General features: G+C 36.1%; 1 protein-coding gene and 1 pseudogene across 8 annotated transcripts in view; both read right to left on the reverse strand.

The window, feature by feature from the left end:
- Positions 1–27,678, reverse strand: part of LOC126763884 (cadherin-86C) — a 182,583-nt gene that overhangs the window by 106,006 nt on the left and 48,899 nt on the right. The gene's annotated exons all lie outside the window — the stretch shown is intronic.
- On the reverse strand, positions 20,787–20,980 carry LOC126764745 (small nucleolar RNA U3; annotated as a pseudogene).

The raw sequence follows: 27,678 nt of genomic DNA on the forward strand, positions 1-27,678 counted from the left end.
ACCTCACTTGCTTTGAGTTTGGAAAGGATTCAAGAATAAGATTTTTGAGCAGTGTATCTGCTTTAGTTGACATCCGAAAAAGATTTACGGTCTCTTTCATGGAGCCAATACAATTTCTTATAGCAGGTATTTTGCAAGTCGTTGCCAAGCAAAAAAAGTATCAAAAAGTATCAAAAGCACAACCGTTGTTTTAAAAATTTTCATTTGAAAAACAAATAATAAGTAAAGTTGTGTATCTAATTCAGACCAGTTTTTTCTGGTTGTTTTTATTAAAAATATAGACATTTTAGTAAAGACATTCAAGTATTTTTTTGCAAATAGCATAATTTTATTTAATTTAAATTTATTTCACTACAGTTTGCTCATGGAACGAAAACTGAAAGTCATAATAAATGAGTTTTTATTTTTCCTGTATTATGATTAACAATAAACTCTAAAAAATATAATAGAAACCTTATTGGTGACTTTTCAGTTCAGAACTAATTTTCAAAAGAAGTCTATTTTCTAATCACAATTCCCTTGAAATCTAAAAAAATCCAGTTCAGCAGCCACAGAGTTATAAGGCAAACTAATTACTTTGAAGCAAATTAAAAAAATGTCTCTGTCCAGTTTATATTTTTCTGGGTTTTTTAATTGGCCTACATTCCTACAACTTTTTAATGCTATCCAGATATAATAGGTTTGTTTTTAGTTTAACATTTTCATAGTTTCAAAAAAATAAATTCTGTCAGCAGAAAAGTATCAAACACAAACGGCCTATGTGAACAAAAAATTATCAAATCACAAAATTTAGAAAAAAAAGTATCAAAAAAGATACAATTGTATCAAAACGGCAACGCTGTTAGTGACTAATGTATTCATTTATTTTACATATTCATACATCGTCGGCAAAAATATTGCTATGAAAACAACAGATTACAATTTTTCAAATGACTATGTAGAATTAAATTCAATTATTTAAAAATTCAATTACTTTGGGGGGGGGTTTAACACCCCAAAACCCCCCCTGCGTTCGCCCCTGGTGTCAATACTTCCCTAAGCCCCCATACTTCTAATATCATTTTTTAACTTCCAGGTGACTTTATGCTATGTATGTATATCGGCCAATATTCGAGTTATCTCCATGAAAATTCAGAACATGTTTTACTCATAACTGTATATCTTTGTGCCTGAAATAGTTACAAAAACTTGACCTACTGTTCCCAGGATTTTCGAACATCCGTCTGACTTTTTTCCGTATGATTGGTGATTGTGTGTGAGATACCCTAATGAAACCCAGATAACATTTTTTAGTATGTGGCATGATAATAGTTAATAGATAAAATCAGGTCAATACTACTCCATATACTACGGATAATGATTTTCGTTTTACTAACAAATCTTATGCCGAATTTGTCGGTCAGTGCATTGCTTAGATTTCGATCAACTGGTTGACATTTTACATCATAAAATATTTTTCTGCCTTAGATTCTTGCAAGTTTCAAGAGTATTAGATTTTCGGTTGCACTCGAACTTAGACCTTCCTTACTTGTTATGTTTCCAAAAGTCCAGAATATGAATTTAAAAATGAATGCATTGGATGGGCTCTTGTTTTTATGATAATTGTATATCTTTTACTTTGATCAATTTTCAGTTTCTTAGGAATACCTTTTTTTTTCCAGTCATAATTAGAATTTTTGCACCTAGAAACATCCCATTAACCCAACTCTCAGGCTCCTTACCGAATATATGCGAAAAAATATTTGGACGATTTTAATGTTTAGACAAGCGTGAATGTCTCTTAACTTGCAGTCCGCAAAATGTCCTGTTTTACTCAATAACAATTTCCATTTCATTGTTTTGTGTTTGTAGTCGAAATTTTCCTAGGTAACCAGAAAACACCAAATTATGCAGAAATTTTGAAAAAATATGCGGAGAAACTTACATACCTTAGGAGTAAATATGTATACATATATCAAGTAAGACTATCTCCGCAATACCCAGATATACAATTTTGGAAATTATAGTGAGGCACAGAGAGATTTGGTCTACCAAGATCTAAAACAAAGATGTCAATGTTGATGGGATGGTCATATGTTTGCTGACTACAGATTACTGCTGGTCCTTGAACACAGATTGTCCAATTATAAAAAAAAGTAGCTCGAAACGAAAGTTTTATTGAAATATAATTCATAAATGTTTCCGACGTTTTTATCTATTTCCTTCGATGTATCTTCATTTTTAAAATAAAACCAACACTATAAACATATCTGTTATTTTGTTTAGAATTTGAAACTAACGAGAGCAAATATAGCAAGATAATTTTCATGATTTGTGGCCCAAAGTATATCCAAAATAGAAGAGATCTTATATCTACATCAAAAAAATTCTCGTAGACCAGTTAAAATTAAAATTTTTAAAAATCGTTTGAGATTAAACTTTTTACTGCAATTACTTATAAAAAAATAAATGGAATTAATTTTTATGTACAGTTGTACAATTGAGGGTTGACTTGACGTGATATTGATCAAATAACTTTTCCTACTTTATATACATATATGAATATTACAATCATGACCAGTAACATATCATAATGCATATTCATGTATACGACGAGTCGTGTGGGATCAAGATGTTTTCCAAATGTTCAGAACAACAAAATAAAATTAACTTATAGGAAATATTTTAAATACATAGCACATATAACTGTCCCAACGAAGCGAGCGAACATTTTATGCTGTGAAAATTATTTCGGTGATAACAATTTTGTTTATTACAATTTATGTGTTGAAGTTTTTTATACTATCGCAACATTTTACTTCAGAGTAAAAAAGATTTGTTCACCTAACGGTAATTTGTATCCTAAAACCAAAAAACGAATTGAGAAAGATATGGAGTTATATATATAAATCGGGTGACTAATTATCCGTCCGTCCGTCTGCCGTGCAAGCGATAGCTTGAGTAAAAATTTAGATATCTTGATGAAACTTGCTAACTATGCTAACTATGTTAAAAACTACTAAAGCTAAACTAACCAAAATTACCGAAAAGAAGTTATTTTAGCACCACTTTATATACTCCGGAAAGAGGTAAAACCAGGCAATAACCACGCCCACTGCCCTGAAAATGCGATAACACACTGAATAAATGAGCCACAAACATTAAACTTTACAATCAACATGGTGGGGAAAAAGGCTTTATAGGACCAATTGTAGAAATTGTACAATGGTCGTAGCACCGGCCACCTTTAGGTGAAATACTGTATCTTAAGAACTACCCTTACAATTTCAACTAAATTTAGTAGGAAAGGTTACCCGACCATTAATAGGTAAGGGATCAGACGCATACGTCGTGATATAAATACTTCGTTAAACTTCAGCTTATTGTTAATGCTATTGAAGGTTTAATTTTAGAGCACGATTAACAGGCATGTTCTGGAAATCGCGATTTCAACTCGGATCCGAAATAGCAAGTTGTACGATTTTGTTTTAGGTGTTCTGCAATTCGTTCGATTTCATTTGATTCGAATTTAAATTCGAAGCAGATGATTTCTTTGTGGCAATTTGACAAAACAAATAAAAGAGAACTCGTTTGTTCAAAATTTTAAATAATTTGAAATAAAAAAGTTTTTGTTAACGAAACAATTTCTTTATGGCCGCTTATACGTTGAACGCAGTGAACAATATTATCAAATTAGAATCGAAAGACGGCATTTGAGAGACTATTTTAATCCCATGTCTGCACCGGACTCCACTTGAGTTTTGCTAAAACGTTTTTACTTGTAAAATTGAGGTGGTTGCATATCAACGTTCAGTTGGAAAGGATACTTATATTGCTCTGGATAGAAGCACAGTATCCAAAATTTTATCCAAATTGTTTAATTAAATACAATTGAAATGTCAGAAGTGGGTTCCAGAGAAGCTAAACTTCATTTTGTGTAAAAATTTTAAAAACCAGGAGTGATAGGATGCATTTATGACCCTCATGTAGCTACGGTAAAACCATTTGTAAACCAGCATCTGTTTTTAATAGAATTGCATTTATCAGCACGAATGCAATGATTGTACGAGTGAATTCTTATTGTGTTTATAAACTTATAATCTTATTGCCATCGATTTACAGATTTTTGATTCTGATATAATAATACGAGCAGTAGATGCAACTCGCCGCGGCGAGAGCCATGATGCTTTTGTATTCAGTATGAGTAGTGCAAAACAATATCTCTCGCGATATGAGGCTGGTAATCGAGGGTCTTGGCTTTGATAGGATATGCTTATTGGTCCATCAATTATTGCTCTTGACTCGAAATTGTTATGCGCAATCTTTGTGCGAGGATGGAGTCATGTGTAGAAGTTCGCGCAAGTGAGGAAAGTTCTCTGATCGCCATTCACTTGGGAGTGGCCAGAAACGATTCTTTTTCACATGGCTCAAGCAGCTCACTACTTACGGTCTTTGACCAAGTATCCTCTGGGTAGCCTAAGAACATCCGTTCGAAGGCGAAACATCCCCTACATAGGGTTGTGCGCTGGGTTTGGGACCCGCCACGTAAAAAAACACTCCAATGAAAAAGAAAAAGCAGCCTCGGATGAGAGACCCCCCTTGTGATGACGACCATGGCAAACGAAATAAGGACTACGATTTGAGGGCATGCACCTGGAATGTCCGGACCCTTAATTGGGAAGGTGCCGCTGCCCAGCTGGTTGATGTCCTCGTGAAAATAAAGGCTGACATCACCGCCGTCCAAGAAATGCGATGGACGGGACAAGGAGTGAGACGAGTAGGTCCTTGTGACATTTACTACAGTGGCCATATAAAGGAGCGCAAGTTTGGTGTTGGATTCGTGGTGGGAGAGAGACTCCGTCGCCGAGTACTATCATTCACTCCGGTGAATGAACGTCTAGCCACAATCCGCATCAAAGCGAGGTTCTTCAACATATCGCTGATTTGCGCCCACGCTCCGGCGGAAGAGAAGGACGATGTGGCCAAAGATGTCTTTTATGAGTGCTTGGAGCACACTTATGGGAGCTGCCCCCGCCACGATGTCAAAATCGTGCTTGGCGACTTTAACGCCAGGGTGGGTAAAGAAGGTATCTTTGGCACTACGGTCGGTACATTCAGCCTCCACGACGAAACATCCCCAAATGGGTTGAGGCTGGTCGACTTTGCCGAAGCCCGAAATATGATTATCTGTAGTACTAGATTCCAGCATAAAAAGATTCATCAAGCTACCTTGCTGTCTCCGGATCGAAAAACTACCAACCAGATCGATCATGTTGTGATAGACGGAAGACACGTCTCCAGTGTTTTAGATGTGCGTGCGCTCCGAGGTCCTAACATCGATTCGGACCCCTATCTTGTTGCAGCCAAGATTCGCACCCGCCTCTGTGCAGCAAAAAACGCACGCCACCAAACACAAGGAAGGTTCGACGTCGGGAAGCTGCAATCACAACAGACAGCCGAACGATTTTCTACTCGGCTTGCACTCCTGCTCTCTGAGAGCACTCGTCAACAACTCGGTATAAGGGAACTGTGGGACGGCATTTCAAACTCCTTACGTACAGCTGCAACCGAAACCATTGGTTTTCGGAAAGTGCAAAAGAACAGCTGGTACGACGAGGAGTGCCGTGTCGCACCGGAGAAAAAACAGGCTGCCTACCTCGCAACGATCGACCACTACACGTGCGGGATGGCATAGATACCGAGAGTTGAAGAGGGAAGCGAGACGCATTTGTAGACAAGCAGAAAGAGACCGAAATGCGTGAGTATGAAGAGCTTGATAAGCTGGGCGACAGGGGTATTGCTCGAAAATTCTACGAAAAAAGGCGGCGGCTTACAGAAGGTTTCAAGACCGGAGCATACTCTTGTAGAACCCCCAAAGGTGATCTAGTGACCGATGCCCAGAGCATACTTAAATTATGGAGGGAACACTTCTCCAGCCTGCTGAATGGCAGTGAATGCCCAACGCCAGGAGAAGGCGAACCCGATTCCCCAATCGATGAAGATGGAGCAGACGTTCCATTGCCCGACCATGAAGAAGTTCGAATAGCAATTACCCGCCTGAAGAACAACAAAGCGGCGGGGCCGATGGATTGCCGCCCGAGCTATTCAAATACGGCGGCGAAGAACTGATAAGGAGCATGCATCAGCTTCTTTGTAAAATATGGTCGGACGAAAGCATGCCCAACGATTGGAATTTAAGTGTGCTATGCCCAATCCATAAAAAAGGAGACCCCACACACAGCACCTCTTCGTCGATTTCAAAGTTGCTTTCGACAACACGAAAAGGAGCTGCTTTATGCCGCGATGCCTGAATTTGGTATCCCCGCAAAACTAATACGGCTGTGTAAACTGACGTTGAGTAACACCAAAAGCTCCGTCAGGATCGGGAAGGACCTCTCCGAGGCGTTCGATACCAAACGAGGTTTCAGACAAGGCGACTCCCTTTCGTGCGACTTCTTCAACCTGCTTCTGGAGAAAATAGTTCGAGCTGCAGAACTAAATAGAGAAGGTACCAACTTCTATAAGAGTGTACAGCTGCTGGCGTATGCCGATGATATTGATATCATCGGCCTCAATACCCGCGCCGTTAGTTCTGCTTTCTCCTGGCTGGACAAGGAAGCACAGAAAATGGGTCTGGCAGTGAACGAGGGCAAAACGAAATATCTCCTGTCATCAAACAAACAGTCGTCGCGCGACTTGGCTCTCACGTCACTGTTGACAGTCATAACTTTGAAGTTGTAGATAATTTCGTCTATCTTGGAACCAGCGTAAACCCCACCAACAATGTCAGCCTGGAAATCCAACGCAGGATTGCTCTTGCCAACAGATGCTACTTCGGACTGAGTAGGCAATTGAAAAGTAAAGTCCTCTCTCGACGAATAAAAGCTAAACTCTATAAGTCGCTCATAATTCCAGACCAGCTATATGGTGCAGAGGCTTGGGCGATGACAGCAATCGATGAGTCGACGTTACGAGTTTTCGAGAGAAAAATTCTGCGAAAGATTCATTGGCCACGGCGAATATCGCATTCGATGGAACGTTGAGCTGTAAGAGATATATGACGACATTGACATAGTTCAGCGAATTAAAAGACAGCGGCTACGCTGGCTAGGTCATGTTGTCCGAATGGACAAAAACACTCCAGCTCTGAAAGTATTCGACGCACTAACCGCCGGGGGAGGCAGAGGAAGAGGAATACCTCAACTCCGTTGGAAGGACCAGGTGGAGAAGGACCTGGCTTCGCTTGGAATATCCAATTAGTGCCACGTAGCGAAAAGAAGAAACGACTGGCGCGCTGTTGTTAACTGGCGCGGTGTCTACGCCAATTAAGAAGAAGAAGAATCTTTGTGCGAATGCACCCCTTCCAGTCAGACCATATCTTGTTACTAGCTTCTTCCACTTTTCCTCAACACCCACTTCATCGCCTTTTGAGAAATTGCGTGCTAAATCTTCAAGCGTTTCCATAAATTGAACTAAGATTAGTTCCTGTTTTGAATTTTTGTGTTTTTTTTTTATTTTTGCATTTTTTTATTTTTCTTTTGTTTTATTTAATACTTACATTTCAATAAATGTTACTTAAGCACACCATTGATTTAGATTCAAAATCGCTTTCGTTTATCTTGCCGAGTATGAGTATGCCGGAAAATTGCAGCGATTCCAATTTGCAGAACAGAACAACAAACCGGTTTACCGATGTTCGAAAAAAAGCAAAAACGTACCGATTTACAGAACATGGTAAACGATTTGAACAGAAAATGTGAAAATATTGCCGAACACGATTTGCAGAACAAGCTTGTAAGTTGTAAAATTTTCTACATAATTCATTCAAAATTTGTGTACTCAAACAAAAAAGTTTGTGCTATATTATAAATATTTTTTCACGCTTAAATAAAAATTGCAAATCGCCTGACATAACACGGAAAACATTCATTCGTGTCATTCCGAAGTTATTAATTTTTTTGTCCTCCATTGTGCTCGTCGACCGACTCCCGATGAGGAAGTCAAGTGTACTGTCTTCGTACATAGGTAATTTCATATCGTATTAAGATGTGCAGAGATGTAAATATTCACCAAAGTAGACATATTTATATTTCAAATATATGTGTGTATATTATTTGTATAAATTTTTTAAATGTTAAAAATAAAGATTTTCAATATATATTTCGAAAACAATGTTTCATGATGATATTTTTTACACCTATAATCCAATGAACACACACTTATGTGTGTAAGTAAAATATGGTACAAAATTAATGCTCGGAAAAGACGAAATCTGTAAAATTGATCAGATTTACATGAAAAATTTCAAATATAACAAAAATAATATCCCGAGGCACCTATTGCAATACCAAAATACCAAGATCTTAGACCATCGAAATGTATTTCAGCCGACGAAAGTGGTGCACACAATGTATGTATGTATCAAAATTTTTTAAGATTGATAACTTTTTTTTTAAAAAAAAACGCATAAAATTTGCAAAATCTCATCGGTTCTTTATTTGAAACGTTAGATTGGTTCATGACATTTACTTTTTGAAGATAATTTCATTTAAATGTTGACCGCGGCTGCGTCTTAGGTGGTCCATTCGGAAAGTCCAATTTTGGGCAACTTTTTCGAGCATTTCGGCCGGAATAGCCCGAATTTCTTCGGAAATGTTGTCTTCCAAAGCTGGAATAGTTGCTGGCTTATTTCTGTAGACTTTAGACTTGACGTAACCAAAAAATAGTCTAAAGGCGTTAAATCGCATGATCTTGGTGGCCAACTTACGGGTCCATTTCTTGAGATGAATTGTTCTCCGAAGTTTTCCCTCAAAATGGCCATAGAATCGCGAGCTGTGTGGCATGTAGCGCCATCTTGTTGAAACCACATGTCAACCAAGTTCAGTTCTTCCATTTTTGGCAACAAAAAGTTTGTTAGCATCGAACGATAGCGATCGCCATTCACCGTAACGTTGCGTCCAACAGCATCTTTGAAAAAATACGGTCCAATGATTCCACCAGCGTACAAACCACACCAAACAGTGCATTTTTCGGGATGCATGGGCAGTTGGCCAGCAAGATCATGCGATTTAACGCCTTTAGACTATTTTTTGTGGGGCTACGTCAAGTCTAAAGTCTACAGAAATAAGCCAGCAACTATTCCAGCTTTGGAAGACAACATTTCCGAAGAAATTCGGGCTATTCCGGCCGAAATGCTCGAAAAAGTTGCCCAAAATTGGACTTTCCGAATGGACCACCTAAGACGCAGCCGCGGTCAACATTTAAATGAAATTATCTTCAAAAAGTAAATGTCATGAACCAATCTAACGTTTCAAATAAAGAACCGATGAGATTTTGCACATTTTATGCGTTTTTTTTTAAAAAAAAAGTTATCAAGCTCTTAAAAAATCACCCGATATTTTGTAAAATAGATCAGAATTTAGCTCTGAAAATATATGTGTTAAAGCAAAATCTTGAACTTGAACAAGATTTGTAGCTGCATCGGAATACAAAAATAAAAAAAAGAGTGAACTGTCAGTTGACAGCTGGCAGATGTGAAACATCGAAATTATTTTATACAATTATAGGTTACATATTATGACAGGAACTAAATATGGTACACAATGAAAAAATATAATCTTATGAATTTTTTCCAGAAAATTATGAGAGAGAGTTTATTCAATAAACATTTATTTTCTTTATACACAAAATTGTACCCAAATATTTGTTTAAAATCAACTCAATTATTTTCATCAGTGACTTCCGTAACAGTTACGTTCGAAATTGCCTCTGACGGTATTACTGTGACAATTGGTCGATGATAACTGAAGTATGTTACAAAAGTATTAGACATCACATTATCAAGATATCTAATAAATACAGCATCTATTGTTGTTCCATATCTTGTAGCACATTCTCTCGGATTGTTGTTTATTTCCAAATGAAATTCTTCTTGGAGGAACGATATTAATGGCATTGATTCATTTTTTTGCTAAATTAACATTGAAATCCCCAGCCAAAATCAATGGTAGTTTATCTTTATCTGCTTTAAAAATTATTGAAATGCAACTGTATGGAAATAACCGCTCATGTAAAAATGAAATAATATCATTTATTTTTTATTAAGTGAAATGTACACAACAATCATAATTAATTCACTTTCAACTTCTAATTTAACATGTGAAGCACACATATCGCGAATGGGTGTTTGAGAGACATGAATTTCTGTAGCATTTTGGACTGATAGATCCATGTTAAATGTAGTAATATGTGAAGTATTGTTGTTTTTATAAATGGCAACTCCAGCGGCTCTAACACACATAGAGCGCGACAGACTGCAAACGACATCTGTCAAATATTAAAATACACAAGTTCTTAGAGACACAGTTATTGAAGCAGCTGCACATCTACATAACTGTGTCCGTAAGAACGTGTGTATTTTAATATTTGACAGATGTCGCTTGCAGTCTGTCGCGCTCTATGTTTACATGCACACATAATCTAGATCTGTTAAGATGATATCAAAACTTTTAATGTAAATGTATAATTTAAAACTAATTACCTTAAACTTATATTAATTATTTGGGTAATAATACAAACTTTACTCTATTACATATTTTTAATGATTTTATGGATTCTTCATGAAATACATATGTATGTAAGTAAATTTTAATATATGTACATACATACATACTTATGTATATACTAAGTACATGCTTTGATACCAAATATCTACCGATCATATATAAATTATATGCCGAGTCGGTTGCGCATGCGCATAGAAATTAAACGAATCTGTAGGCGTACATTTCTTTACATTGAAATTAGGATTATATTTCTCATTTAATACCGAGAATGCTCAATTATGCATGCATTATTACCTAAATATTTAATTAATATAGGTTTACTAAAAACTGGTACGGGGAGTCCCTACGAGCGGAAGAAGTTAAACTTCTTAGTTGAAGAAGTTAAACTTCTTACTGATATTCCAAGAAACGCATATCATTTTGTATGAAAGAAAATTAGCGAAAGGGAAAGGATAAAAATATGGTGGAGTGACCAACACTTTCTTAAATTCACATTTTATAAACTTATTGTGCACACTTTATAAAGCAAAGTCCAAATCAATTGTCATTTCTGGGTTCTGATGGATTGATATCTATAACATTTACAATTGGATTATGATGATTATTTGTATAAAACCTTGGAATATATTCATTAAAATCACCACTCAGAAGTCATTTTATCCGTTGTAACCGTGCGATCATCGAAGTAGTGATGACCGATATTTCACCACCGGTGATTTTATCACTGTGATTGAAAAATCGCTTATAGTCACTGCTATTGCTAGCCCAAAATATCAGTGATAGGTGATTTTTCTTCACTGTGAATGAAATTTAAAATTGGCACAAGATTATGAACAATAATTGCATGTGGTGATTTTTTTGGTGTTAGAAGTAGAAATTGTGATTTTGAATACTTCTTTATTCACTGTGAATATATGTGGTGATTGTTTGTGGTTAGACGCAGAAATTTTGATTTTGAATATATTTTCACTGTGAAAATATATGTGTATTGCGTTTTATTTAATTCCGTTGAACAATTGCTTAAAATAAACATTTTGAATTCGAATTTTTTTTTCATTTATTGAATATTGTGAAAATGTCTTTTAAAATAAATAAAAAACGAAGTGAAATGTGGCAATTTTTCGAAGCAATAAGTGAAACTCATGCAAAATGCAAAATTTGTAAAAAAGATACCTACATATATCATATTGTTCAATATACAAATTATTCCGTTTTAATTTATGGAAAATTTAAGGTATTGCATTAAAATTAAATTCTTTTATTTCGGATTACATATTTTTGTTTTGGCTTAATTGCAGGTTAGAACTATTTATTTATTTTTATTTATTTATTTATAATAATTCATATAACAAAAAGAATTTTATTATATAAATACATAAACGCAGCACTGGCTACGAGGCCTTCAGCCGTCTTGTAATTATAACTAGGTGAAAAATTCTAATTGCTAAGGGTTAGTAAAGATGTAAGTTGCTTAAATATATTTTAACAAATCGTTGGTTTTTAAGAATCTATATACAATCATCACGTTTTTTTCTGAAGGTTCACTTAGTAGTTTTATGAGATCAATGTTGCCAGAGTTGCTTGCTGTTGGGTGAAGCATCGGACAGAGTGTGAGTAAGTGTTTGACAGTAGCGGTGTCATCGCAAAGGGGGCAAATGGATGGGCTTTTACCCGATAGTAAGTGGGCGTGTGTTATGATAGTGTGTCCAATCCTTAATCGAGTATATGTCTTCATTGCGCTAGTTGGAACTGTTGACGAGTAGATTATACGATTATGACCGCGTAGTGATGTTTAAATGTTTTCCATTCGCTTGCGTTTTTTTGATGCCTTTTGTGCTTAATAAGGTTAAGAATGTCTTGCTTGGATGAGACGTAGTATGTTAAGGCAGGAGTCCTGGCTACATTTTTCGCAGCGAGGTCTGCAAAGTGGTTGCCTGTAATACCAGCATGGCCAGGGATCCACATTACTTGGATTTTCTGAGGGGCAACAATGACCGCGTCTCTGATAACTTCTATTATGGGATTGCGATTGGAAGGAGACGTTATTGCAGACATACACGATTTGCTGTCTGTACAGATGAGGAACTTTCCTTTAGTCTTTTTTGCGTAATTAACTGCATGAAGGATAGCAGATCCTTCAGCGGTAAATACAGAGGTCGTTGAGGGAAGAAGCCAATTGCAAATAGTTTCTCCTGTGGCAGTGACAACTGCTAACGAAGTGGAATCGATGGACTTGGAGCCATCCGTAAACAATAACTTCCAGCCATTATTTGAGTAATTAGATTCCAGTTCAGCAAAGGTTTGTTGAAAGACTTCGTTTGGTGTGTTTTGCTTGGACAAAAACATAAGCTTATTCTGTAGTATTTTATCATTGATCAGACAGGGCGGATGTCGAGTGGTGAATTTGCGTGTTGCGTTACGTAAAATATTATTTTCTGCAGCGAAACTTAAGCATCTCGAAATAGCCGATTGTATTCTTGGAATTTTTCTTTTTTTCGTGGCATGCGTGATAGTTGTATTTAGTAATGGGTTGGTGTTCTCAGCCGTTTTCGCAAGAATTTGAAGCGAAGAATCTATAATTTTATTTTGAATAGTTGGTAAACCAGATTCAGCCATTATCGTTTTTATTGGTGAGGTTGGAAAGGCCCGGAGACTTCGCCGTATTGCGCAATGGTAAGGTGCATTTAAAAGGTTGATACTGCTTTTGGAGCAATTGCCATAGATGGGGAGCCCATAATCTATTTTTGAAGTTAGCAAAGCTCTGACAACATTGACTAGTGTGTTCGGATGAATAAATGAATGCTTAGACGAGAGATATTTAACAATATTTAATCGTGACATTAACGAGTTTCTTACATATTTACAGTGAGCATTAAAATTATAATTAGAGTCAAAAATTAATCCTAGTATTTTCAGCTGTGTTTTACATTCGATGTTAGTTTGGTTGTGGGTTTGTGAAATACCGTTGCAATTTTGCTTCCTACATACATGAAGGATATGTGTTTTGTCTAAGGAAAGTGAAGCACCAGACTCCAGTGACCAAGTCTCAATTCTGGCGAGTATATTAGTAAATAAGGATTGAGCTAAATTAACGTCAGAGACCTTTGTATAGATTAGGACATCGTCAGCATAGTCTGGTGCTCTACTCCTTTGTAATTTTTTATCATCCTACTAATATCATCGAAAGCAATGATAAAAAGGAGGGCTGAAAGAGGTGAGCCTTGCGGCGTACCATTAGAAAGCGGGAGTGTTGAAGAAAGAAAACCATTTACGTTGACTTTGAGTTTTCTGTTTGTGAGAATGTTAGTAATAAAACGTATCATATTCGGGCCTATTTTCCATTTTCTTAGTTGTCGAATAATAATATGGGCTCCAATTTTGTCGAAAGCTCTGTGAAAGTCCAGAGATAGTACGGACACGTGGTTTTTGCTGGACAAAGCGTTAGTAATGAAGTAGTCTAGTTGGATTAAAGCATCTAACGTGCCTTGACCTTTTTTGTAGGCGACTTGATTCGGTGATATGAACTTGTTTCGCTGAGCATACCACATCAAGCGGTTAGCCACGATCTTTTCCAAAATTTTGCCCATACATGGAAGGAGGGAAATCGGCCTATAGTTAGCAAGTTCATCGGAGGATTTGTGTGGTTTAAGTATTGGTATGACACAGGACGTTTTCCAAAATTGGGGGTAGACACCAGTATTGAAAATTTTGTTATAAATCTTTACCAATCGGAGCTTGAGGCTTTTTAGCATATGTCTGATAATTGGATAAGAAATTTTATCTTGCCCCGGGGACTTACCCTTAACGGTAGATGCAACGAACTCGAATTCAGACAGTGAAATGCTGGTTTCTATTTGTTTAGCAGAAAAAGAAAGAGGGGAGACAGAGTAGGAAGTGTCGGACAGTGTGGTGGTTTTAGAGGTTTGAAACTGCTGAATGAAATATCTGAGCTTGTTTCAGAATAGTGGTTTGCAAATAACTCAGAAATATCGGATGGATTGGTTACCAAACCTGTTGGCCCCTTTACGCATTGAATGGTTAGATTTCTAGGCACTCCAGAAAGTTTTTTTAAAGCGTTCCATATTAACTTAGGACTAGACGAAGGATTTATTTTGCTTGTGAAATCCTGAAAACATTTACGCTTGGCCTGTTTCGCGGAACGACGGAAAGAGCATTGGCTTTCCTGAAAGATATTAAGTTGACTAGTGATCGAGCGCGTTTGTATTCATACCAAGCTGTCTGTTTTTTTGCCCGCAATTCAGCGATTTCTTTATTCCACCAAGGAACACTCTTTGAACTTGCTGTTGGCTTTGTATGAGGAATGCTAACATTCGCTGCTGAACGGATAATTTTTGTTAACCTCGCACTTTCTTGGTTAGGGTTGTCAGATATTGGGGTATTATTGCCATTTATCTCGCAATGTGTCTGAAACTTCTCCCAATCAGCGTAATCAGTTTTGAATACCTTATTTATTTTGTGGTTTTTAGTTGTTGAACCTAGGTGCAATTTTAGTACAATGGGGAAGTGATCGCTTCCATGCAGGTGATCGAGTATACTCCATTCGCACTCTGTGGCAAGTGTGTCGGTGCACATTGTAAGATCTACATGGGAAAAAGTGGAGTGAGTGGAAAAGTGTGTCGCGGATCCGTTATTCAAACATATTAAGTTAGAGGAAAGTAAAGCGTCTTCAATGCATTTGCCCCTCTTGTTGGCTATTGGAGAGTCGCAATACCTCTTTTACCTGTGCTAATATGTGGAAGATTGTGAAACATGCCAATGTACTGCTTAGGAGTAAAAGCCGACAAGTTGAAAGAGATGTGAGTTTCATTTAAGAGTATAATAGCTGGGGAATGATCTTGTATTAATAATTGAAGCTCATTGTAATTATTAGTGTAGCCGTTTAAATTCCATTGCAATAATGGAATCATAAGATCTATGTAGAAAAAAAAGAAAAAGGAAAACAGAAGAGAGCCAGAATATCAACTCGTATGAGCAGTCAGTTGAAGCTGAGTGTCACCAATTGAGTACTAGTTCAAAAGAGAGTAAAGGCTAAGCGTATTTATTCAGAGTCATTTTCTATTTGTTCAGTATGTTGAGTAGAGTATTGATTATAGTTGGAATTGCTTGTTGTTGGAAAGAGATTTTCGTGATTAGGTGGATTAGACTGCACGGTAGTGTTGGTAGTAGTGTTGTTGAAGTCAGTATATTTATTAAGCGAGTTTAAGGAGTTGTTTAAGTTAGAAATGAGAGAGGCTGTTGTTGGACTGAAAAGTTTGGGATTTAAGAAAGAGGCTTGTTGAGTACAGTTGTCGCTGATATTTTTAGCTGAATGTGAGACGTTGTTGTAGTCTGAACTGATCGATGCAGGCTTGTTGATGGAAATATGTTTGTTGTTGGCGTTTGATGAGTGATTTTTTCTAGTTAAAGAGTTTATTGATGAGTTGGGAGCAGAGGTGACCTCTGCGTTTTGTTTTGATGTACTAGGCAAGTCATTGTCAGCAATTCTATGAGTATTTTTAGATTTTGTGAAATTGTTGATGGCTGAAATTTTGGTTGGGGTGTTGGATACAGAGGGTACCTCTTTTGTGCAAAGCTAGCAGTGAGGGAAGGGAGGGAAGTATTTTCTCTATACTTTTTAAGGGCTTCGTGCATACTGCACTTTTCTAGTGTCTTTATTTTTAAAATTTCTTTGGTTTGCATATACTTTGGACACTTATAGTCCGAAGAACGATGCTCGCCAGAACAATTCGCACACATAACTCGGATGCAGTCATTATCGTGTGGAGAAGGGAAATTGCAAATTTCGCATGTTGGGGAACCCTTACAATGTTTTTGCGTATGACCAAATTTTTGGCATGACCTGCAGTGCATTGGATTAGGCACGTATGGTCGCACAGAGGTCATCCTCCATGCGATGTTTATTTTGTTTGGAAGGGAATAACTGTTGAATGATATTAGCATAACACCGGTAGGCTTTATAACACCTTCAACACCTTCAACTTTGCGAGTGAACTTATAAACCGCGGAAACTTCGTAAGAACTCAGTCCTTCCATTATTTCGCTTTCAGGCACATCGTTTAAAAACGGTGCATAAATGGTGCCTTTGTTACAATTAAGATGTTGATGATAGCTAGCGCTAACAGCGCCAATGTTGAAAAGACATTTCGTTTTTTTTTTTTTTTTTTCAAAATTTTATTTTATTTATTGAATCTGCTTTTTCTTAAAGCCTAACAATAAGTTATAAAATCTTAAATCTAATTAAAAACTAGACAGGCTCAAGCAAGTGATTGAGCTGTTTTGGTGATACGTTGCTCCTTAGTACGCTGGCATATCTCTTCTTTTAAGTCGTGTTTGATCGCAGGAATGTACCAAAGCATTAGCCAGAGGGTTTGGGTGATCTCGGAGTTTAGATATATATTTAATTCTGCTGTCTTCTACTTCTTTCTTTACCATAGGGATACCAAGGTCTTTATGGATATTTTCGTTACGCATGTACCATGGTGAACACGTGATTGTTCTAAGCATTTTTGATTGAAACCTTTGTAATATATCAATATTGGTTGCACAGGTCGTACCCCACAGTTGAATGCCATACATCCAAATCGGCTTTATGACCGCATTATACAAAAGCACTTTGTTGTCTAGACTAAGTTTTGAGTTTTTATTTAAAAGCCAATTTAAATTTGCAGCTCTAATCTTCATACATGTTATTTTACTAGAGATGTGTTTTCTCCACGTGAGCCTTCTATCTAGGTGAATACCAATATATTGTTTATTTTTACTGCCGGGCACATCTTTGGTCTTAGCGAAAATGTAATATGCTTACACTTCTGTTCATTCACGTTTATACGCCAGTTCGCTAGCCACTCTTCGACAGAACTTAAATTCTTCGCTAATATTCGTGATGCTAAAATGTGGCATTTGTTACGGCTCACTATAGCTGTGTCATCCGCAAAAGTTGAAGTTAATACATTATTAGCTGTTGGAAGATCTGCTGTATATATGATGTATAGTGTTGGGCCTAACACACTGCCCTGGGGTACACCAGCCCTTATCTGTCGTTCATCAGATATGAAATCTCCCACTTTTACCACAAATCGTCTATTTTTTAAATAAGACTCCAATGTTTTATACAGTTCTAAAGGTAGAATTTTTTTAATCTTGTATAAAAGACCTTCGTGCCACACCTTATCAAACGCCTGAGCTACATCTAAAAATATTGCTGAACAGTACTCCCTGTGCTCAAACGCTTTCCTTATCTCGTTAGTAATTCTATTTACTTGCTCTATTGTGCCATGTTTCGCACGAAAACCGAATTGATGCATGGGTATTGCATTATTTTCATGGAGGAAAGGAGTTATCTTTGATAGTAATACTTTTTCAAATACTTTTGAAAGACAGGGTAGAAGACTGATTGGTCTGTATGAAGACGGCTGTGTTAAGTCTTTCCCAGGTTTATCTATCAAGATAATCTGCGACTTTTTCCATGAAATTGGATAGTATCCGAAACTAAGAATTGCATTGAAGAGCAAAGAGAGTACCTCTACAGCAATAATTGGTAACTCAATTAGCATTTTTGGGGAAATATTATCATATCCCGGCGCCTTTTTTGAATTAAGTTCTTTGATGATACAAATAATTTCAGAAGGTGAGGTCTTAAGAGACTCTATCGACTCTTTAGCTGTGTTGGGTAAGATTGACAGCTTAAAGTTATTCTTTGGCAAATTGGGTTGAAATACCTTTTCTAGGTGATTTGCAAAACAATTAGCCTTTTCCTCGTCACTTCGAGCCCAATTTCCACCCAAGTCTCGTATTGGCATGTTGGAGTCAGTTGGTGGCTTCATGGACTTTTGGGCTTTCCAAAGGGAATTTTGCTTGTTTGAATTTGGACACAGCTTCTTTATATACATTTCGGTGTTCAATTCTTCCTCACGTTTGAGCGCTTTTTTTAATTTACGTACCGCAGCTTTCAATTGAAGCTGAGTGGAAGGGGAGCGATTTATCTGCCATTCACGTCTTGCACGCCTTTTTTCATTTACAAGCATTTCTATTTCTCTATTAGAGATTTTTCTGAAGCCAAGCGGATTACGAGTGTATCTTTTGTTTGGTGTTGCTAAGACAGCTGCGCTGGTTATTAATTAACTTCTCTTATACTTTCGTCAATATCACTTTCTGTATTTATTTTGTACTCAATATTAATGTGGCTACTGACGTATTTTTTATATTTTAGCCAATTCGTTTTATAAGAAGTTAGACCCACTTTTGGATTAACGAATATGGGTTGTTCAAATAACTTTATTAGTACAGGAGAATGATCAGAAGATAGATCAGTACATGTATCAGCTGTTACGTGCGATTTATCTATATTTTTGATTACAGCAAAATCAATTAAATCTGGTATTTTCTTACGATCACTAGGCCAATATGTCGGCTTACCAGGAGATATTATTTCAAGGTTATTGTGCCTATTTATAACAGTTTGATACAACTGTCGTCCTTTCGGATTAATAAGACGTGAGCCCCAGTACGTGTGTTTTGCGTTGTAATCTCCACCTGCTAGAAATCTTTGACCTAGTGTTCCAAAAAAGTCTTTAAATTCGATTTCTGTAATTTTAAAACGAGGTGGACAGTATATAGCCGTAAGGTTTAGGTCACAACCCCGATTTTTTAGTGATATTGTTGTAGCTTGTAACTGTGGTGTAGCATGAGATTCTAGAGCATAATGGCTTAAACGATTTCTAATCAACACTGCCGTACCACCATGTGCTTTTCCATCCGGATGATTTGTAACATATAGTCTAAATCCCGGTATATTGAAATTATTTTTATTTGTTAAATGAGTTTCTGATATAAGCATTACATCTATGTTTTTTTCAGACAGAAATCTAATAATCTCTAATTTATGTTGGTTAACACCGTTAGCATTCCATATACATATATTTAGTAAGCTCATTTTTTACTTAATAAATTTTGCAGCATTTGATTTTGTGATTTTATTAAATCCTGGATCATGTTTTGCATGCTAGACATAAATTGTGTCATACACTGTGTAAGATTTATAATCATAGTTTCAATACCTCCATTTGGAGGATTTTGCGGCAGTTGCATTTGTGTTGCCTTTCACCACATTAGCATAGCTTCCTTGCATATTATTATTGGTAGAAGTAATAGGTTTTGAACTTTTCTCTGAGGTTATTATAATATCATTACGGGGTGTTTGTAACATTTGGTTACGACGTGCTTGAATGCCCTGTGACAACTTCGATTTCAAATCTTTATATACAGGACAACCCCTGTAGTTAGCAGTGTGATTTCCTCCACAATTGCTGCATTTTTTATTTAATTCTTCTTTCTTAAGAGTGCATTTGGAAGTGGGATGTAAATCACCACATACCACACAAACACTTCGTAGAGTGCAATATGATTTAGTATGCCCATATTCTTGGCAGTTAGTACATTGTACCGGACCGTTTCTTTTATGTGGTTCTTCCACAGTTACTCTACGATGCAGCAAATATTTCAAATTATATATTGGATGGGTCTCATTTTTTTTAAGCTGATTCGAATTCGGCAACAATTCAATTTTAAACATTGGCTGTGGTATTTTGTTTCTATTAAATATATTTTACAACTGTTTTAATTTCAAAACCACATTCTTCCAATTTCGTTTTTATAAACTTTTCTGCTACTTGCTTATTTTTCACTAGCAGTAATAGGCTGCCGTCGCGTAATTCACTAATTTTGTTTATATCCTTGCTCACGGTAAGTAAGGCATTGTAAACACGAAAACAAGAAACCTTCGAAAGGGGTGTAGAATTCTCGTCGGATTTAATCACAATATACTTTGGATCATCACTTTTTATTGGCGGTAAGCCAGGAAAAGCATCTTGCAGTTTTTGATACGATTTTTTACGTTTTGGTTGGGGACCTTGGGCCAGCGCAGCAAACCTGTTGTCCCCGAACTGGAAGCCCGCCGGAGGCATAGTGGAAAAGTTATAATACACTGATATAAGTATTGGATTATATTTCTCACTTAAAATAAGTATTAATCGCGTTACTTAAAGTAAGCAGACCGTAGTGCAAATAAAAAAAAAAGAACACCAAAAGAGAGCTATATGAATAGCTATAAACTCAGAGAAAGACGCTAACTCAACTGCTTAAAACGAGGTTTAGTCGGTGACTGCGTAGAACTATTTAAAATATCTATGTTATTAAGAAAAGTAGCCATGAAACTAAAAAATCGCTACTTCGCTCATCACTACATCGAGGAAACATCATTTCTAATATGCCACAAGACAAAATTAGAAATGAAATTCATAAACCTCACGCTGTCAGATAAAACGATATACCTCCTCATCGCAGGTGCTAATACTTTCGATTTGCAAAGAACGTAAATGAAGACTGACTACAGAAATGATCCTGTGAAGTATAGTCTTAACTTTTTAACGACCAACGCAGAGTATTTGAACCAAAACCCAACATACCAAAACGCTTTGGAAATAACTTGTAACAAGCTTGCTGCCCTAAGCCTTATGCTTAGGAAACTGTAGTGACTACTGTTGTGAAAGGCTTTTTAATAATTATAGAATAAAGAAAAACGATCCCTCGCTATAAGCTTAATAGTCGAAGTATACAACAAGCTTAGAAGTCTAATTATAGAACAAGCTTACTGAAAGAATAGTTTTCTAAACATGCTTAGAATAAGCTTAGTTTAGCGAAATTTTTATAAGCTTGTGAAAAATAGTAAGCGTTTTTAAATTGTTGTATTGTTATTTCTCTTTTATTTCATTTCATTTGAGATTACAGTTGAGCTAATTTTTTATACTCTCGCAACAATGTTGCTAAGGAGAGTATTATAGTTTTGTTCACATAACGGTTGTTTATAAGTCCTAAAACTAAAACAGTCAGATATAGGGTTATAGATACCAAAGTGATCAGGGTGACGAGTAGAGTCGAAATCCGGATGTCTGTCTGTCCGTCCGTCCGTCCGTGCAAGCTGTAACTTGAGTAAAAATTGAGATATCATGATGAAACTTGGTACACGTATTCCTTGGCTCCATATAAAGGTTAAGTTCGAAGATGGGCAAAGTCGGCCCACTGCCACGCCCACAAAATGGCGAAAACCGAAAACCTATAATATGTCATAACTAAGCCATAAATAAAGATATTAAAGTGAAATTTGGCACAAAGGATCGTATTAGGGAGGGGCATATTTTGACGCAATTTTTTTTGGAAAAGTGGGCGTGGCCCCGCCCCCTACTAAGTTTTTTTTACATATCTCGGAAACTACTATAGCTATGTCAACCAAACTCTACACAGTCGTTTTCCTCAGGCATTTCCATATACAGTTCAAAATGGAAGAAATCGGATAATAACCACGACCACCTCCCATATAAAGGTTATGTTGAAAATCACAAAAAGTGCGTTAACCGACTAACAAAAAACGTCAGAAACACTAAATTTTACGGAAGAAATGGCAGAAGGAAGCTGCACTCAGGCTTTTTTAAAAATTGAAAATGGGCGTGGCATCGCCCACTTATGGACCAAAAACCATATATCAGGAACTACTAGACCGATTTCAATGAAATTCGGTATATAATATTTTCTTAACACCCTGATGACATGTACGAAATATGGGTGAAATCGGTTCACAAGCACGCCTTATTCCAATATAACGCCATTTGGAATTCCATCTGATGCCTTTTCTGTATAATATATACATACATTAGGAACCAATGATGATAGCGGAATAAAACTTTACAAAAATACGGTATTTGAAAAATATGTAAATGACGTATAATGAAATCTCGATTATCACTTTATCATGCGAGAGTATAAAATGTTCGGTGACACCCGAACTTAGCTCTTCCTTACTTGTTTTTATTGTTAATTGTATATGTTTTATTGTTAAATAATATTTGTTTCACTAAAATCATTTTGACTGGAGCTGGTTGCAATATCCTCATCTTCATTATTCTTTTTTTCTTTTTTGCACTTAACAAACTAACATCTTCACTAGACTCATTACGAACACACTGTTTTATTTTATATGGCATTTTAAATTATTTTAAGATATTATGTTCACTCTCACCGTATTCATTTCGTATAAAATTTTGCAATGACAATGAAAAATGTGAAGACGTTAACAACGGCGCGACAGAATAACGGTAAACGAAACAATAAGCTTTGGAAACTGTATTGAGCCTAAGTCTGTTGCAAGTGTTGTTGCAAAACTGTAGCGAGCGTAAGTTTTTTAAGTTTCATGTACACAACAGAGCTACAAAACTATAGCGAGGCCTAAGTCAATTACAATCATATTTGTTATGTTGTTACTATGTGAATCATTTTCAAAGCACGTTTATAAAAGTATTATTATTTTATAATCAAATAAACCCTTCATAAATATGCTTATTAAACGTTTTCGAAAAATCGTTACAATAAGCTTATTCTATAACTCTATTGCCGTTCGCTTATGGAAAGGTTTATTGGGAAGTCACACAAAATAGTTGAGAATTCGCAGAAATGAAACAGAAACGAAAGAAAAACAAATAATGCAAATGATGTGAATATGTCACCAACCAAAAACTGAAACATTGTTCTACAAAAACAACAATTGCTTTACATATTTATTTGCTGGGCATTATACTTATGTTTGATGACATATTAAAAGACCAAGCGGTCGCGCAAATTCACGTACATATCAATATACATAATTATGTGTGCATGTAAGCAAATATGACATACCATACGTATAATATTTGTAAATTTGTCTACACACAACTTTGTATGTAAATGCGTACACTTATTGCTCCATGCGAAATCTCCGTTGTCACATACAACCAATAGCGAAGCTCACGTTTTGTCGAAAGTGCCCTGGAGACGATCAAATAATTGCGTCAAACAGTGCATATATGTTAGTGATGTTCAATGTTTTGCCCGCAAATGTTCAAATTAACGTCAAACAACAGTTTAGTTTTGAGGTCGTAGCGAACGGTCATCATGTCAACGTCGGATGATCATCTGTTATTGGCATGTGTTTTTGTTATTTTATTTATTTATTTGATTTTATTTATTTGATTTATTATGTTTTATTTGATTTTATTATATTTATTTATTTCATTTTATTATATTTTATTTGATTTTATTTTATTTATTTAAAAATTTTTGTCGCTCTCGCTAACTTCAATATATTCTTATATTTGCCAACGACAGTAGGACGACAGTAGAATGGAAGGTAGAAAGAGGAGGTAGAGTGGTGATGCAACTATGTATTATGTAAAATGTAAAATTATTCAAAGCTCTAACAAACTTGACGTTATTTTACAAATAAAAGCATAAAATAGCTCTATTATATTATTTGCAATAACAATTGATAATTTAAAACAAATAAATATACCTATTTACTTATTTTTTGCATATAAATCTTCACTTTGAACGAAATATTAAAATTGCATTGAAGCGCAAGGTATTAGTATGGCCACAACGAAATTGTGTACATGCAAAATGTACAGCTGTGTTGTCTTGTGTACATGCCGGCCAATGTTATGTTGCTGCCTTCTCACAAATGGCCTTGTAGTAGGACGCCATTTTCAGTTCACTGTCGTGCTGCCATGTCGTGTCGCGAACATTGTGTTCAGCACTTCAATGTGTCGAAGAACTGACGCGACGACAAAGCATCACAACATTATGTTGTTGGTAGAAAATCCGAGCTGTGCCGAAAACACAAACGAACGGTCGTCAATTGCCACTGCTTCCCTTGCCGCTGTAACAGCCTCTCCAGCAAACCAGCGTAAATATGTATGTTTATGGATGAGCTTGCATACATTTCGGCACAGATTTTTGCAAGCCGCGTAGAAATATATACATATGTATATACTATATACATATATGCTACATATAGACTACGTATAGACTACTACGTAATATAGCGTGGCGATCGCCACGGCGAAACTCTTGTTTACCCGCGCCTATAGATGTTTCACATCAAAAATTTCGTAATTGCAGCTGAGTGAAGTTTCTTCGCGACATCCCACTCTAAGCAGGCGCCTGAATAAAGCAATAGAAATAAAAAAAAAAAACACAAAATAGAAATAAAAAAAAAATTTTCTCAAATGGTGATTCAAGTGTGGAAAATATTATACTACATACTGTCATCAAATTGAAAGGTGAATTTTGTCTATTTCATCTCCCCCCAAGTAAACCCTTCTTGCTGCAATACACTCAGGCCAACGAATTTTTCAGTCAACATTGCACTTGGAAAAATCCTCCATCGTTATGGCCATCAGAGCTTTCTTTGATTCAGCTTTTATATCTGCGATTAAGTCAAAACGGTGTTCTCGGAATGGTCATGTGAATTTGCTGATTAGCCAGAAGTTACCCGAATGTAAATCAGGCGAATGCGGTGGTTGCGACACGATATTAGTTGAAAATGTGGTGACATAGTAAAAATCGAAGAATTCGCTTTTAGTGCCTCACAAAACGACGCGTATCTCAAATACTAATAAATATTTTGACATGAAATTTAGTTATTTGGATATAACTACCAACTTATACTATGTTTGGACCGACAATGAAAACATGTTTTCGTGGGAAAAACTGGTTTTCGCCCTAAAACTTGTGTTTTCGTCCATGTAAAATCTGTCAAACGAAAACACATTGAAAACCAGCTTTCGTTGAAACTTACATTTCACTCATTATAATCGGCGTCTGCTCTAGTTTACTCGATTTTATTAGAAGATATATTTTGCAGGCTCTAAATTGTCAATTGATATTTGCTTACATTCAAAATACAAATACAGCTGTCACTTGATATTGTCATATTAGGGGGATTCTCTTGCTCTTGCAAAACCCTTGCGCGGCGCACGGATTGCAGAATTTTCCTTTTGGTGCAACAGCACAACAACAAACACACGCAGAAAATTATTTGCAATTGCTAATTCACAATAAAATATAAAAAAATAGTCATGCACAATAGTCATTCTCAATAAATTGGCCGAATCAACTGTTCATATATCACTAGATTCTGCAATTGGTGCTTACTTGGCCTTGCACATTTCGGTATAGGATTTTTGCATTTTGTGTCATCGTGAAATCTTGCAAGAGCAAGAGAATCCCCCTATTGGTATTGAAAAATGGAAAAGAAAAAATACAAACAAATTAATTTGTGAGTTGTCAGTGAAAACTCATGGAAAACACACATTGTCGGTCCGAATGACTTAGATTCCATAACCCACAAATGTGTTTTCAAGATGTTTTCAATGTCGGTCCGAACATAGTATTACAGAAAAAAAATTTACTGATTCGAAAAACACGCAAAGTGTAAATTAAAAAAATACTTTCAATTTGATCACAGTAGTATATGATTGAAAATGGGAAATTTCATAAGAAATTTCTAAAAATATCGCACAAATTACTTAACATTTAATTAAATTTTAGGTTATTTTATGTCATACCTATTTGTTATATATTTATTATAACAATGGTAAAGTATTATATGTATAACAATTGTTATGTATAAAAGTAACAAAAAATCGTATCTCTTAATCTGCGGCAGAGACAATGGGAGACAAAAAGTTCAATATTTTCGGAATGGCATAAATGAACAAATTGGTTTTTGCAAATTATTAAAGGTGAACGTTTTCCGCGTTGTGTCACATAGTTTGCAAATTTTTTTGACCGGGAAGAAGGCATGAAAATTTTTAATTGTTTAACAAAAATGTATGTAAACTATTATTACTTAAATAAATGAGCCGTGAAAAAATATCTATCATCTAGCACGAACAATTTTCATTGAGTACACAAAATTTCGTCGATTTATCTGCAGTGAGAAAAAAATTTTACAATTTTATCGTGCTCTAAAATTCACCCTTCAATTACATTAACAAACATACTGAATTTTGACGAAATGTTTATATCATGAGGTATGCGTCCGAGAGATCACCTGATGAGGTCCAAATTTTTAAAATCGGTGATTTAGCGAATTTTTCAGGGTCCACTGGACCAAGCAGCAATGTCTATATCTCATTTTGGTCATTTTTGGCATTTGGTTGATTTTTTACCGAACGTATCGCTTAATTGATGTGTTCCAATATTTAACTTCGGGCAGAATATTTCTGTGATGCAGCATTTTCCTTTTTTCAATAGGAACGCTACAAAAGTAGACCGATAGGGACAGCAAACGACGCCATATTTTTTCTCGCTCTTTTGACATTTCTCCTCAGCGATGTCTGCCAATTCATCATGGAAAGATATACGATCCAACAACGAGTCGAAATTATTAAATTTGACTACCGAAATTTGGAGTCAGTGGCCTCTACTTTAAGAGCGGGTTTTTCAATACTGCGCTACAAAAGTTTTTTTTTTTAAATAAAACAAAAACGGCATATTAATGAAATTCTTTATTCCTGTGAAAGTACAAGACCGGCATGTTACTATGAATGGGTATCGCTAAAGCTACCGAATATTTTTGACCCGGATCGGATGATATGGACTTGGACAATAAGTAGTTCTAATAGGACGGTGTCACAAGCCACAAAGCGAATGTCACAATCGATTTATTGAAAATCAAGCTTGGTGAACGTGTTATCTCACGAAATGGCCCAGTGGCACCTCGGTTTCGGGATTTGACGCCGTTAGACCATTTCCTGTGAGGCTACGTCAAGTTTATAGTCTATGCCCACAACCCAGCGACGATTGACGAACTCTGTATGAATATCGAAGGTGAAATTGCAGCCATATCGGCCGATTTATGCTTGAAAACCGTCGAAAATTGGGTTCAGCGTCTGTACTTCAGCAAGCGTGGCCGTGGTGGTCATGCAAAATAAATCGAGTTCCATACATAATGGCATCGAATGTACTTTCACAGGAATAAAGAATTTCATTGATGTCCCAAATCACTTTTGTTTTATTTAAAAAAAAGTTGTTATTGAAAAACCCGTTACCTACTAACATAAATATGTTTGAACTTTCGGTTGACTTTATACCGCATCTATATATGTTAGAAAGCATAATTCCTAATTCAGAAATAATTTCTTTCTAATAACAGTATATCTTCTTGCCTCTGAATGCAATTATTGACAGCATTTTAATGAAAATATACACGTATATACCGAGTCTTCCAATATGGATGATATGA

This window comes from Bactrocera neohumeralis, unplaced genomic scaffold (genome assembly GCF_024586455.1).
Source record: "Bactrocera neohumeralis isolate Rockhampton unplaced genomic scaffold, APGP_CSIRO_Bneo_wtdbg2-racon-allhic-juicebox.fasta_v2 cluster09, whole genome shotgun sequence".
NCBI lineage: Eukaryota > Metazoa > Arthropoda > Insecta > Diptera > Tephritidae > Bactrocera > Bactrocera neohumeralis.